Raw genomic sequence first — 15130 nt, forward strand, 5'->3', positions numbered from 1 at the left:
TAGGTAGGGACTAATAGATAACGGGACCTTGACACGGATTCCTAAAGGCTTCTAAAAGTCCAGACTCACTGTAACTTTTTTTCCCTTCTGATGTTATTTTTACCATCACTGCAAGGTCCCATGAAGCCAGAAATATGTGGACAAATGACTGAAGATAATCTGGCTCAAGATTAATCAAGTGATGCTTGGAGTCATTTATGATATTACTGCATGATGTGTCCATATATAGAAAACTGTGTTCTTTGGGGATTCTGTCTATTAATAAGTGATTTGAATCCCACCAAGCCATTTAAACTGTTTGAAACTCAGATATGGAAAACTGCTGAAAACTGTACACATACAATAAAAAGAAATTGAGGCACGGGGTAAGAGACTTTCTTTATAAGGCAGATATTCCTGCATTTTACAGTAATTCCTAATTGAGAGGGCATTCCTATCAGTGTTTACAGTCCTCATATCAGAATCGGAGAGTGCTTTGCAAACTTAAAAACCTTAGTTCTGTATAACAAAAATATATTAGAAGCTCTGGTCAGAATTCAGACTGCCATTTTATAGATAGATATTGATATTCTCTACATGTTAACTTGGCTCCAGAGATGCAAATTATGGTTAGGATTCTGCTTTCTGGTTATCCATATCCATACAGTGTTTGCTATTGGCTAAATAGTCGCAGGTTTGGGTTTATTTSTCTGTATTTTCTCCTCTTCTTAGGCAATTAGCAATCAAGCAATTATTCAGAGTAAACTATTTCAAATAAATGGTGTCAAAGTTAATCTGTAGCTGAGGTGGGAGAAAGTGCAACACTGGCAACCTAGTAACATTACAGTCATATCCAGTTTTGCTTATAATGCATTTTAATTATAAAGCAAACATAAACTCTATGGTGTTTGCAAACTGGTCAGAATAAAATCAAAAGAATGTAAAACCTGCATTCTAAAATATCAAAAAAAAAAAAATAGAGATATAATTTCAAACACCATTTAAAACCATAAAAAAGGAATCAAAATATATTTTAAATCTCAATTAGTAAAACACAATAGGTGAAAATGTCTATTAGTACCATAACTAGAATGTATAGTTATATGCATTCTGAATGATCTGACCTGAAGATGTTATTCATCCCCAAAAGATCTTTCAATGTCAGGAGCATTATAATTTTCTCAATAAACAAGTATCAGATATTTGTCAGACCCATCCTTTGAACCCTTCACAGCAACCTGAATTCACCTATCTGTCTGAAAGAATGTAGATGACTTTGCATGAATCTTCTCATTCGTACTTAGTGAGAAAATATATTCAATGGCTAGATTCCTACAATTTCCAGTTGTCCACTGACCTGCTACCTAATCTTTGTCTTGTCACTTAGCCTCTCTGCCTGAAAAACTAATTAAAAAAATAGCAAATGTTATAGAAGGACATTGTATTTTGTTGCTTGTTCAAATGGTGTGATATGTATGTATGAGTGTATGTATACATTTATACACACTTTTTTTGGAAATGGCAAAGTGGTTAAACACAGACCACACTTTTCTGTTTTATTCTATTTTTCATATCACTGAAATCAGCAATTCAAATAATTGTCATTGCACTTTTAAAACAAAATTTTGCAAATGAGATTACCAGAAATGATCCAAGAATTATTGATGACTATAAAGTATTGAAATCTTACATATTTGACAATGTGAATGGAAAATATGTGGAGAAATTCACTGATCACTTTCACAGATCTCTAAGTAACTGACAATAGGAGAACAAAAAGTAATAAGGCTAGATTTCATGTGTTCTTCACAAAATTCTCTCTCTGCTTTTTCATTCATTTAAATACATTAAAATGGAATAGCCTGTTCTTTTTTTCTGATTTATATAGAAATAGCTAGTAAGCTGATTTACAGAAACAACTGTACTTAACTCAGATGTCCTAACATCATGGGACAAATTCTCCATCGGTTATGCACATGCAACTTTTATCAGTTTCTGAGGAAGCATATGGCTCTAAGCACAGTTCTCATATTTTAATTGCTGCCAAACACACACACACACACACACACGCACACACATAATTCCGTCCCTTCCCTTAATTCAAAGCTAAGAATGAAATAGGTTTGAAATTTCAAATATTTTCCTGCTCTGACTCAGGGCAAAAAGTTGAAATCTCATAAATTTTCATAAATGTGCATTCCAAACAAAAGCTTGGCTCAAGTTCATTGAAACATTTTGGTTAGATTTTGTTTTGTAATTACTTTTAGATATTGTGATTTGTTTACGTTTCTTCTATAAAATGCATTAGAAACCTAAAAGAGGACAAGAAATTGACATATTTTGATTTTCCCCTATTTCCTTCTGTTTCAAAACACACACGTTGAAGCAGTTCCTTTCTGCAAACATTTTTTTATTTAGCACTTCCTTTTAAAGAAGTTTTGTAGAAAATGTCCTGATCAACCGTAACTTCTATGCTGAATCCAGCAGAAAACTTAGACCTGCCACTTTTTTTCACATGAAAAAGATTAAAGGCAATTTCTCTGTAAGTCCTGGGAACTGAATTGTGTTTACAGAACTGAGAAGCAATGTAATGTGGTACTGGAGTAGGAGAAAGTCTGTAGTCTGCATTCTCTTCCTCATTCTGCCACCGACTGGACACACAATCCTGAGCAGATTGCTTGTTTTTAATGCCTAAAAGTCATATCTAGATGCCAAGAGCTTTTTGCTGATATTGACTCCTATTGTGCACATAACCTGTACTGGAAACTTTTTTCCCTCACCAGTATAATTTATTCCAATTYCTCATACTTCAACAATGTAGTTTCAAGGATTATATCTCTTTCTGTATTCTTGAATGAAAGAAAAGTACCAGGGCAGAAATGCGTACTGCACCTATAACTTCAGTTTCCTCACTTAAAGCCTAACAAGAAAGAGAACTTGGAAAAGTATTTAGGGCATAGTGCTATCATGCTGCTGCATGACTATGTTTCTCAGCAGCCCCAGGATACGAACGGCTGATTTTCCATAGTGATGGACATCAGTGCTTACTATGGACTTCATGGTGAGGGATGTCTGAGCAGCACTTGAGAAAGTCAGGCTGCTCAAATGTTGCTGTAGAGGACAGCAGTTTACAGAAACTTGCTTGCCTTTGTCTTGCATACGTGAACAGGCTTTCGAATAAAAGCCTGGCAGACCAAGGAAGGAGACCATGGGGATGGTTTTCCTCCTTTTCTGTCATGTTAGTAAGATCTTCTGATTTTTGGTCGGTTACACTGATTTTATGCTGCTTTGCTGGTTCTGTTTCTTGTGAAAAAATATAGGCTCAGGCAACAAAATAAGAACAGTTCCTGGGCTCTTCCACACCTCTTAAAATACAGCATTTAGAGAAGTTTCCAGTAAAGGAATGAGCGTTGTCAACTAGTTAGCACAAGCCATTGGAAAAATCCCTAAACTCTGCACAGGCAGAATAATTAAATGCAAATGTATTCGGGAATCCTATGGAAAATGTAGTCCAGTGACCTGGCATGGTTACAGCACAATTTAGCAAGTATGTTAGAACAAATTACTCCTTTTAACCATAAGCCATTCTGTTTCATGCTTTTAATGAAGGCCTGTGCCACACACTAGAATACTTCTCACCTCATTACTACTCATAAAAAGCAATGATCCATTCAAAGGCTCCTCATATCTCCCATATGAGATGTAAAAGAGCCCACTCTTTCTCAATCTGGCACAAAAGAGAAGAACAACTTCTTTCTTCAGCCTTTGATGTTGATCATTAGGATGTTTACTAGATAAAAGAACTGAAAAATTTATCTGCGTAATTTCACTGCTGTCGTGTGTTAGCATGCTGTCTCCCTGCCCTCTAGTTCCCTATTTATAAATGTAAATCTTTTGTTGCTGTTCAGGGAAGCAAAAGAGTTTCAAGATTTCTCATGAACGATTATTTTTCTCTCTGTGTGTATGCATGTATATATATACATATATGTATATAAAAATATATATATCAAAATATATATATTTAGATATAAGAATACACATACCAAAAGAAAAAAAAAGTGCAAAGAAAAAGAAATACTCAGTGAACTTGAAGAATAGAATAAGGCAATAAAACACAAACTATGGGTTGAATAAAATTTAAATGAGACATGTTGTCTGATAGTAAATTTAAAAAAATAATTGGGCCTCAGTTTAACCTAGCCATTACACATATACATGTACACATCACACACACACTGCATGCAGTTATGCATATTTAAAAATATAAGGGCAAAGTTGAAAAAATCTATTTTCTCCAAGAGGAATGTTTCTATTTATTAGTAGTAAGCCCATATCTAGTGCCTTGCTTTTGCTTTTGCTAGAAATATTCCAACACAGGAGTTTTATTCTGGCTGTAATTTTGCTATTTAAGTAGATGTTGGGAAACCAGTTCCAAGCAATTTCTGTATTGCCTAGGCCAGCACTGTGCTGGCAAGTGGCCAGCTCACAGGCATTGCAGTGGCAAGCACTGTGACCCAGTGTTTTGTCTATCAGCCTGCTGGAGATTAACATTTTCCCCCTGAAATGAATGGGCAAAGGCTAGCAAATAGCTTGAGTATATCAGTGGGATACTCGTATGTGTTGTTCTGGTTTTGTCAGTGGAGATGAGCTAATCTCAAAGCTGCCCGTGTAATTGCTCTTTTAATCCCTCTCTAACCTAATTCAGTCAAGGTAACCAGAGTTGGTTTAAGAGTTTTCGTTAGTAAGGGTCTTATTTGAATTACGCTGACTGAACCAGGGCAGAACCACAAGCTGGAAACATCCACAAGCTTGTTTCATTTCACCGGTGTGAAATATTGAAATACCCAAGGGCCTGGCAGGGCCAGACATGTGTTAGCCCAACACAGCTGTAGCCAGGTACATTGGGATTTTTACTGAAGCTAGGATACGCAAAAGGGTGCATCTGCACCAAGCAGGGGGATCTAGAAACGCGTAAGAYTATGAGCTGCCGTTGGCAGTGAGACCAGCAGTTTGTTTAACCTCGTGTTCTGCTCTAGCCAGCAGACAGTGCTTCAAAGAAACACGCAAGCTACCCTACAACCACCAAATGTAATACCCTGAGTAATAACCTGCCTRTATGAAAAGTTTCCCTCCTAATCTCAAGCAGTTAGTTATGCCAGGAAGCCTGAGTATTTTAAATCCCTTGTATCTTATCCTAGGCAAGTATGGATGTTTTATTATCTGTATAAATGTCTAATCAAATTTAAGTTCTGGAAAGCCTATCTTCAAAGTGTTGTAGCAGCATTAACTGATCATCCCTTAGAAGGGGAGGTGGGTAAGTACACTGTTGCCATCTCTCCCATTTCTTAAATATACAAAAAGTAAAGCATGGAGTGCTTCAGTTCTGTGCCCAAAGCCAAACAATGACTCAATATAAAAGCCAGAGTTAAAATACTGGAGTTCATGATTCATAGCCTTCCATACACGCCATAGGCCACAAAGTTCACAAGCATATTGTTCACATTTAAGTAGAAAATGTGACAGCAGTATTTTCGTGATTATTTTCTACTTATTGACAGCCTTGATGCAACTGATTAAAAATATCATTTGTTACTGGCCAGACTACGACATCTTTCTCTAGAGGTAACCCAGACTGACTGCATTAAGTCTGTGTTGACTCTTCACAATTTCAGTGTAGGCAGTATTAAAAAAAAAAAAAAAAAAAAAAAAAAATCATTACAAGGTGCATTTTCAATAGGTACTGCCTTTCGTCACATTTCTGTTCAGTGCTTGTCACAACATGGCCTCAGGGAGCTTAGAAACTGTAAACCACAATAATACAAAAAGTTAAGTATGAGAAAGAAAAAGATACACTTAATTTAAACTTTTTAACAGATATGCTCAGCTCTTTGTGTTCTTTCTGCCACGCTCTTTCAGAAAAGAGTATTTAATCATCTAACACAACATCATAGGCAATGATATCAAACACCAAGAAACACACCATGCTAGTTCTAAATTAAATCGGTATGCTCCAGGCATTTATTGAGAAACGTGAATTTGGCTTGAAATACTTAAAATACTGTATAGCTACATTAAAGAAGTGGCAATACATTAGGAAGATCAGAAAAAAAAAGGTACTTTCACAAGTGGGTGACCTCTGGAATAACAACTCCATAGCTTTGTTTTATTTGGAGACTAGAAGAAAGAATCAAGCCAGTGAGTAATAATGAGAAAGAGGAAAGTACTGGCATTAGATATATTGACAGAATTATTCAGACTTCTCAGTATTCTTTTGCATGTGTATATTTAACTCGTGTTTATAAATGCCATTCACATATAATTCACAGCTCCTATTAGCACAACCTGCTGATTGTAAAATCAGCCCAAAAATGTCACAGAACAATTTGATCTGCCATAAATGCTTCTTGACACCAGACACAGTCATGGCATTTACACCTGCATTTGAAAATCTGCATTTATTTCATAATCTTGTGGTGACAATGACAAAGACACAAACAGCATAAGCTTGAACTATTCTGAATCACAATTGTCATTTACTAGCAAAACAAAAAATCCCTCCAAATCTGTACAGCTATTGGCCAATCTTCCTCTCTGCTTTTGCTGTCTATCAGACTGCAAGAAATTATTAGATCATGGTAGATGGATGAAAAATATTTAGAAAAAAAACCATGAAGATTCCTTTTGAACTTCTCACAGCTCAGTTGTACAGGATCCCAAGAACAAAAATGTTTCACTCTTATTGTTTCAAAAACAGGACATTTAGGTCTCAGCCTATCTTTTTTGTAGCTGACATAGACGCATACTGTTTTGTAAAAAAGAAACCTGTCAGCTGTATTGGACTGTTTATTACATTGACAACTTGATTTTGATGTTTTTTGCATGATTTGCCAAGATCAGGTTTTATTTACAGGTTTTATGTTCTAAGATGAGGTGCAAGTAGGAACAGCAAATAGATCTTTTTTCCTGACATCTCCAATAATTTTACCTGGTCAAATGTTTAGATACATAAAGCTGCACTAAAAATGCATGATTAGCACACTGCCCTATGGATTATGAACAGAAAGCATGTGTTGGGCTTGCACACAGACTGTGATTTACTCACAGTCACATATAAAGGTATTTGCTTTGTCTCTCTAGTGTCTTTAGTGCCCTTTTCTCATTAAAGAAGATGGATACCAACAGATAATGAAATATATCTGTCCTGCAAAATACAGATCTAGCGTTTGAAACAAACCTAATGACCAAGTACTAGAAAGCAACTTTCAAAAATGTTCTTACAAAAATAAAATATGCTGTGATTACACAGTTTTTTTGTGAGTCTCATTATACAAAATGTCACAGTGATGGATTTTGTAGCATCGGATGAAAGTATTAGCAGAAATAGTTCTGYTATGTTTTCAGGATAACGGTTTTGAGATTTCACGTGTGGCATAAAATGACAATTCTCTGCCTAACTATCAGACTGGATTTTAACAAAGACTTAATAGAAATTTCAGACTCCATAAGAATACACTTAGTAAATGCAGAGTTAACAACTGAAATGACTGCATAATAACTATTGAATTTTTCCACCCTTTAACAGGGAAAATGGCAGCTTTTTATAATAAACTTTTTTTATTCTAAAGCATATGTGCCAAAATGATCTTTTTGTATCAGATTCCTTTCAGAGCCATACAAAGCGAAAGGAATACTAAATTAATTTAAATGAATGTAGCTCTTCCTCAAATGCTCCTTTAAGTGAACTTCATCAAATTTCCTTTGGTCTTACGAGTTTTCCTGCCTGGTATATAGATGAGAGATTTTCAAGAAAAGCCTGTGTTTTGCAAGACACAATGTAACTGACTCAGTAGATGGCACCCTTCTCTCTGACTCAGAGGAGCYAGCACTCCATCCTGCTGCGGGTACTGCCCATCTACTTGAGGTATGAAAAAATAATGAGCAAACCACTTAACCAGGACTGTTGTGACTTTTCAGTAAGGGTCTATTCCTGAGGCTAGTGCTGTAGACATGTTCCACATGTGATGGACAAGCTGTGTGAGTAATCCCAGTAAAGACCATGAGGAATTAACGGAGTTCAGTGGGACTGCTCACAATGCAGATATTTAATGCGTGAGCCTTTGCTAGAGGCCACTTTGGGGCCAAAAGTTATTTAATTATGGCTGTAAAGTATGCAGCACATATCTGAGTACAACACATATACTGCAATCAGGATTTCAGCCTTATTCAATTATACTGCTCAACTTTTTAAGGACTATTCAGTACAGCAAATTTAAGAAGATGGTAATACATCAGCTTGTTTGCTGCCTCAACTAGAAGATTTGCTGGTTACAATAGCTAGTAATCTTTTTAAAAAAMCCTGAATTTAAGCAAATGTTAGGGCTTACTAATGAGCAAAGGAAATCTTCCACTAACTGCTGGATTACTGAAGATTTGAAATTAGAATCCCTTTAAATAAGGATCTCTTTAGAAATAAAATAGATGTGCAGTTTATTATTATTTCTTTCTGTTGGTTTTATTGCACTCTATCTACCAGTTACAGATTTTTTATCTGAAACACAGCAGAGCTAATGCCTTCCTGAAGGACATATACAAAATAATCAATAGTTTGTGATCATCTGGTTTTAGTAATAAGTGCCATGACAGGTTATATGTAAGGCGAGCACATTTTCAGAATAGAAAAGGGGCACTTTTGTGGCAGTATTTTCTACAACCATGAAATACTCGAGTGCTCTGCATTCTGGCTTCTTTCTTTGATCTGCTCTGTCTGGGTCAGAAATGCTTCACCTGGGGCAGATCAAAGAAAGACTGAGCAATGCTTCTTCCTCCTGAACCTCTCTCTCCTGCACTTCCCTCTTCTCTATGGTGCTAGAAATCACAAAAAGAGGGGAAATGAAGGGATCCCTCCCCCACAGGCCACATCTCCTCCAATCTCAGGAGCAGAACTTTATGTCTTGATCGGGCAGGAGCATCAGGTCACAAGGCTCATATTGCAGTGCCGTCACTCAACAAGCAACGATGAGCTTCGGACAGAGTGCAAAGGAACATACACTCTCACTACATTTGTGGCTCTGCATCATTAGGAACACTAATTCAGTGAAGCAACTGAGTTCAGTGGAACGATTCACAATGCATAAAATTAAGCACATTAAGTCTGTCTGTAATCAGAGGAGGGCAAGCATACAGCAACTATGTAATGTCCATGCAAATATACAGCTGATAAGAACAGAAGGTAAAAAGAAGAGATTGAGGCAGGAAATTATTGGCCATTATTGAAAAATCCTCCAACAAAAACAATTTATTTGAATGAAAATGTGGAAATGGAAATTTTTAAGCATTATGAAAGAGCTCAAATACCAGAATGTCTTAAAAACCTGGCACTGTTCCAATGAAATAGGCACTACGCTATCTAGTCACTTTAATTATAGATAATATGTGAAAAAATATAATGAATTAAAATAACAGATTTTCCCATTGGTAGCAAACAATGAAATAATGAAACAGTCTGAGTGACTGTAAAGTTAGAAATGTTCTACTAGGAAATCAAACTAAATATATTTTGTGAAGCAGAGGGGGAATAAAAAACTTCAAACAAAAGAATGATGTTTTAATTATTATTATAARTGAAGGGGCTAGAAAATAACAAATTTGCTACAAAATCTTCTTTCTAGAAAATATATTGATAAAAGCAGACACTCTGACATGTCTGCTTTGGTAATAAAAGATGCCCAAGAAGTGGCTTGTATCTGAACTTCTGGACTAAATGATTTCATGTGTTTGCCAACCATTTAGGTTTAGAAAACTAAACAACAGCCAATTAAAATAAAGGCGTATTCAGCAGRAAAAAAAAATACAATACTTTCAAACAGAGTGTTTCTGATCTGTGAAATTCATAGAAATTTTAGTAAAATTACTTGCAAAATACTCTGTCCAGTCAGTTTAACTGATAGCTTGACTGCCAGTGACAGATACCAGGTATGTCTTGCTGACATTCCCCTAGCTTCAAGGGATCAGCCTGATACAGCAGTGTGGGGCAGCTGTGACTGCTGGGCCAGCAGCGAAGCAGTTAACTAGGAGAAAGAGGAACTGTCTGCCGGAATGGGAACTATCAAAAGGTGTGCCACAGTCTTTAGGGAGCAGAATACCAAGAAACGGACCTTGTTTTAGCTCGGACCTTGTTTTAGCTCGGCTGGTGGTGAAGGCAGGCTTTCTTTTGTATCAGCAATTGATTGTATTTCTGTGCTTCATTTGCAAGAGCTTCTTCAATACAAACATACAAAGAATTTAAAGCAATTGTTAATATGTATAAATCATAGAAAACTACTTTTATTTGTAAATTAAATTTCAAAATTTGTAATTTTAAATTTATAACTAAAATCAATCACAAATATACACATAGAATATGTGTACAATTTAAGAATAGCTCAGATGTTAAGAATTGAAGGCAGTGGACTAGACTTTGCTCCTGGTTGTATTGGTGTAAATCCTGGTTAGCTCCAGGCAAAGCCAGAATTTGCAGGCAAAGCCAGAATTTGGAACATCTTAACTTAGCAGCTACTTGACCTAAACGAATACTGTGAGAGTAAGCATCATTCAGCCTGTAGCTCTGAAGTGGCAGCTAGGAACATCGGAAGTGCAAATATAGGAGAGAAATTGCAGAGTAAGATAAAAGCCAGTCACAGATGCTTCGTTTTTAACGATAATTTGGCTATCTCTGGTGCATATGAGACATGGCTATGGGGGATCCCCTTGCACCCTCCTGGGAAAACTGTCTGCACAGCTACCTCTCTGAAATGCCTGTACATCAATGCATGCAGCATGGGGAATAAACAGGAGGAACTGGAGATCTGTGTGCCACAGTGGCCTGACCTCACCTGGAAGCTGATCAGGACAATTTCCTGGCAAATGAGTAATGTGGGTTTGAATCTTCCTGGGCTTAGGATGGATGGGAATCCAGATCTCTACTTCTCAGCAAGTGCTCTAGCCACTCAGCTAAAGCCGACAGTTTTAACAAAGGTTTTTGAGACCTTTTTTGACCCCTATACAGCATATTTAAGAGACAGCTGTTGTTTAGGATGGTTGGCAAACACATGAAATCATTTAGTCCAGAGGTTCAGATACAAACCACTTCTTGGGCATCTTTTATTGCCTGGCTCAAGCACTGGTTTAGTTGCATGCTGTGAGCATCAGCCAAGGCTCTCACCTTCCTCACAGCTATTCCAGTACCAAACTGGGCACTGTGACCGCTAGTCTTACATCCACATACCTAACTTGCAGGAGCTGTAATGCTCAAAAGYTATAATGCTTTTATGAATTTGGAATAAGGAATCTACTTCTCATACCTTTAGAGTGGCTCATAAGCTTTATACATAGAGTGGCTACACTTTTATTCTCCCTGATATATAAGCATGAGCTCTTTTCCTCGCTGTATTTCAGCTAAAGCTCTGGAGGACATTTGTGACACTTTAAGGACTCATGGGGTCCTGTAAGTGCACTCATGAAGTCTGCATTTGTTTTCTGAAAAGAAAACCTCAAAGACAATTATTGCTGTTTCTCTTGGCTGGTGACTGGCATGTCATCAGGCAATTAAAGTGTGCCTGTATTATTTTCATATGCTAAAGTAATCAGTACAGTTCAAGGACACCTCAACAATTAGATAGGAAACTTCAGAATCGAAGTATTTAGATTTTGAGAAGGCTTTAATATCTACTGAGTTTCACTTTGGACTTCAGGTTCTGTCAACCGACTGACGGGAAGAGCCAAGCAAGGACTTGCAYCATTTCCATTCTAACTAATCACAAGAGCAGAGACTACCTTTGATTCCTGATGAGGGTCTACTGTTGCCATTGTGTATTATACAATAAACTGTTTACATAGCAGCCTTTTGTTACAGGTTTTAAATCTTCTCAGGCTGCCAGTTTGAGGCTGAGGCTGCCAGCTGGCAGACAGAGAGGTGCTTGTGCTCCAACTGTTGGAGGTAATTAACAGCCCAAACTGTCAGAAGGTGACAGCCGGCAGAAAGTTCCTGCCCTGGGGTCACAGCTGGATTCCGGCAAGTTGCTCCTTGATTTACCAGTAAAACTAATAATGTAAGTAATATTGGTATTAAATTATAAAATAAGGTGGACTGAGTTTACATTCTATTTTCTACCTCCAAATTAACTGGCAAAGAAAATTAGCATTAATATTTTGAGGCATATAAGCTAATTTAACTCACTTTTTTGGGGGGAGGGGGAACCAAATCTCAGTCTGGTAAAAAATGAGGGGACATAAATATTAGGATGGTTGCAGACCATAATACTGTTGGGTTGACATTTTTCTGAAATTACAGAAAGTTAAACTGATATCTAGTATTACTAATCTGGACAATGATTATTGACCACAAACTTTTAATTTAAGTACTATACTCAAAACGTCACATTAGATTTACATTTACAGCAAATAACCRGCTATGAATGGAAATGTAGAATTTTTTAATTTTGCTGAAATAACTCCTTATTGCTTTTAGAAAATATTACTACTTCATCAAAGCATTGAGGTATGCACTTAGCTTCAGCTTACACATAAATACAGTAGAATCAGCAAGTCCTAGGTGCAGCTTTTTTAATTAGAAGCCAAAATATTATTGATGTGTTTGACTCAGAACAGTAAAAGAGCTAAATATTCCGTCAGCTGAATGTTAGAATACACATGACAATGTGTGGGTCTTTTTCCTTCAAAATATAACAACTGATGATAATGACATTCCCAGTGTAGTTAACTTTGCTTATCATTTGAGATATTCTTCGCAGTTGAGTTGAATTTCATAATGTTAAGTATGTGCTTTTGTAGCTTTGATGTTCTGGTTTTCTGGGATGAACTGCAGAACTTCCTATTTGAGTTGGATGTGAAAAGCACTGGATCATTCAGAGCTTTTCCTTCGCTGTTCCCTAGTGCTGTGCTCCATGTGTGTCTGTGTAAGAAGCACCACTTCATCAGACTGACTCACAGGAGTCTTAAGCAGAAGTAATTAGAGAGGTTTAGTTTTTGCTCTGTATAGCCTCTGACTTGTGCAAAATACCATAGGAGTGTCTCATATAAATTATAATTTGATAGTATATACATTGCTGAACTTCTTTGTTTAATGACCTCTTAAATAATGCACAAGGATTTCCAGTCTTGGGGAGGGAAGGTGGTATTGTAAAAGAACTCCAAAGCCACAGCCYGTTGTGTTATGAAGTAACCAAAGCAAAATTCCTATAAAATCCTACAAAACTTATTCAAATACAAAAAGAGAAGTTTTGAATCAAAAAGTCTTTTTTTGACAAGGATTTTCCTGACAACAATGATTATTAGCCAAGGAGCTATTTTTCTGTAGAAAACTTTTCTGTATGTTTTATCCCATCTGATATGGTGAGAGAACTTTTCATACAATGTGTCCTTTATCCTTACGATATCCTACAGCTATCTTCATCTACTATAACATAGTGTAAATTGACTTCTGAGAAGCTCTAATGATTGATGTCAGCTGAACATTTGGCCAAGATGTTAATTTGTGATGAACTGTCAGTCATAGGAAATTAAAATTCTTGAGCTGCATTTTGATGGTGATTTAGTCTCTGATCCCAGGAAGCTTTGAGATATTGTCCTATACCTCTGAATGATTATCAACATAGTGTACCTTTACACACACACACACACAGAGTGACTTATTTAAGGTCTAATTATGCCTTTTTACTCAAACTGTGATGTATGAAAAACAATGCATAAGGTTCTTCATGTTTATGAAATGCCTTGAAATGCAAGAGAAATAAGTACCACTATTAAGTAGAATTTTAGAAGTAATATGTATTCTAAGTAAGTAACAGTATGGTAGAGATAAGCAGGAATTTCAGAAGCAATCAGAAACTCTAACAGGCAATACACAGTGGAATAGACAAAAAGTGACACTTATAATACAGGTACTGTACATAAAAATAGTATCTCTAGTCCCTTTAATGAATACATTCTGAGTATCATACAGAGGGAGAGTTAAAGTTAACCTTAAAGCAGTGCTTTAGATTTCTGTTATTTGTCTGTCTCTAAACTGTSAGTTTGATGGGCTTTCCTACCACACAGACTGGAAGCTACAAGTGGTCYCTCTTGGCAAGTGTTTCAAGGTTTCCTGGTGTGCCCTCAGGTCCTGGTCCAGTCTGAAGCCAAGTCACTGTCAGTGTGTGCACCTCAGTCAAAGAACAGAGATGTGCACCCAGGACCTGAAGCTCAATGTATCTATCGTATTTCCTCCTAATTCTCATTCCTGAAATCTCCTGAATGTGTGCAAGAATTTAATGAAATGCATATGCTTCACTGACTGTTATCAATCCAGAATGTATAAGTTTCCTGAAGAGCGCACTGCACYTGTCTTTTTAACTTTCTGAAGGCCAGGGGATGGAGGAGGATTTGGCGATATTTCAGTACATTAGCTTTCTTCAGAAAGCACACCTTAGTGTAAATCCACCCTGAATTCTCAGGGCCATTGAAAGATCACTCTTGAAAGTTTACTACCATCAATACCATTTCCTGTTTCAATACAAATTTTAAGCACCTGATTCCACACCCATTTAAGTTAACAGAAGATTTTTCATTGATAACAGTGGGAACAAGACCAAACCTTAAGGGTATATTAACTAGCCATAAGGAAAATTCTATTTAGCTAATGTTAGCTTATAAATTCTTTGCCCACATGTTCATCCATTTTACAAAAATTTGAGAAAAAAATGTTTGGTAACTTCCATTTCCAGCATTGTAACTCAGCCTCTGCAGTACACTTCAAGGGAAAGAATAATTATGAGGAAAAAAGGAAGAAATGTGAATGAYTTGAACATTTAAATTTAAAAAATATATACAGAGCAGATAAAAAATATTTAGAAAGTCTGAACTGAAAGTAAGTTTCCTTCAGCTGGGAAAATGGGCTTCATACTGTGAGCGCAGCCTTCAGTCCACCCAGGAATCTTTACAGAGAAATCCAGCGTAACCTACCAATAGTAATGGGAGTGATGCTTACAGYCCAAGAACCCAATAAATATGCATAAGAGACCAATAAAAAAACAAAAGGTGGAGAGTTCACCTTGAAAAGCTTCATTTAAACTAAGGGCTAAAAAGCTGAAAATAGAAAACAGTTACAGTCTAGTTA

The sequence above is a fragment of the Rhea americana genome, unplaced genomic scaffold (genome assembly GCF_003343005.1).
Source record: "Rhea americana isolate MKP2758 unplaced genomic scaffold, rheAme1 scaffold_34, whole genome shotgun sequence".
Taxonomy (NCBI): domain Eukaryota; kingdom Metazoa; phylum Chordata; class Aves; order Rheiformes; family Rheidae; genus Rhea; species Rhea americana.